Raw genomic sequence first — 1,062 nt, 5'->3', positions numbered from 1 at the left:
ACAGCTTTGGTTATTTTTTGGCATTGAGGGCTGAATTGGCATCACAAATAACTCTTCAGAAGGTTATTTCGAAAAGAAGAAAACACTCAGGAAGGTTAAAATTTCACTCGATATATCTAGAAGATAACATTAAAAGGTTATATTGGTTAAGGGAAAATTTTCCATGCCTGCTAAAATAAAACATCCATGATGTATCAAGAGGACTTTAATGGTTATGGAGAGAACAAACATTATCTGGCAAGATAGTCCTTCATTTGTTGCTTTTATAACATATATAGGACAAGACATACTAACAGTTTCCAGTGATAATGATGCCACAAATTACGGAGTTGGCACTGTTTTTAAGGGCATGACTCCTACTATTATTTGGCCTTGCTGCAAATAGCAGTACTGTGCCCATTTGCACCGATTCTCTTGGTACCAATAGACGGTCTGACAAAAAAAAAATCCTTTGACAAGCACGATCCCTGCAATACATTGAACACAAACCATAGCCAGTTTCTACATGTTTATGTTGAATGGCATGGAAAATGCTAGAGCACAAAAACAACAGTGTGCATAAACATTTTCCTATACCAAAAGGAGAAAGACATGTTTGAACTTTGAAATAGAAAGGAGGATGTCAATGTAGTAATAAAATGTATGAAAAAAATGTTATTCTAAGTTTCTAACCCATAATTTCTTGTTTGGCAATTCCTAAAAAGCCATGAAGATGTGACACCTAAAATAATGAAGATGTTTGTAATTATAGCTAACCAAAAAATTGTGTTTTAGTTCAAACAGAAAAGAAAAGCCTAAAATTATACTATGAAGCATTTATAGATGTTAGTAAATGTCGCACCTGAAATGGAGCATCCACAAGTTTCGAGCTAAAAGTTGGAGACCTGAAGTCAGTGTTAGCGTTGGTATTGCCACGTATCAGACATGGACATGGGTGAAAATAGGAGGATCTGGGTAATATAGTTACCAACCTAGCTTACAAGAACAGCACCAGCACTCCAGTGTTCTCAAAATTGACCTCTAGTTAACTTGATCACATTTCTAAGTGTGCATGTATGCCTG

The sequence above is a fragment of the Nuphar pumila genome, chromosome 15, assembly GCF_984573655.1.
Source record: "Nuphar pumila chromosome 15, dmNupPumi1.hap1.1, whole genome shotgun sequence".
Classification (NCBI taxonomy): domain Eukaryota; kingdom Viridiplantae; phylum Streptophyta; class Magnoliopsida; order Nymphaeales; family Nymphaeaceae; genus Nuphar; species Nuphar pumila.
Note: the sequence above shows the minus strand (reverse complement) of the source record.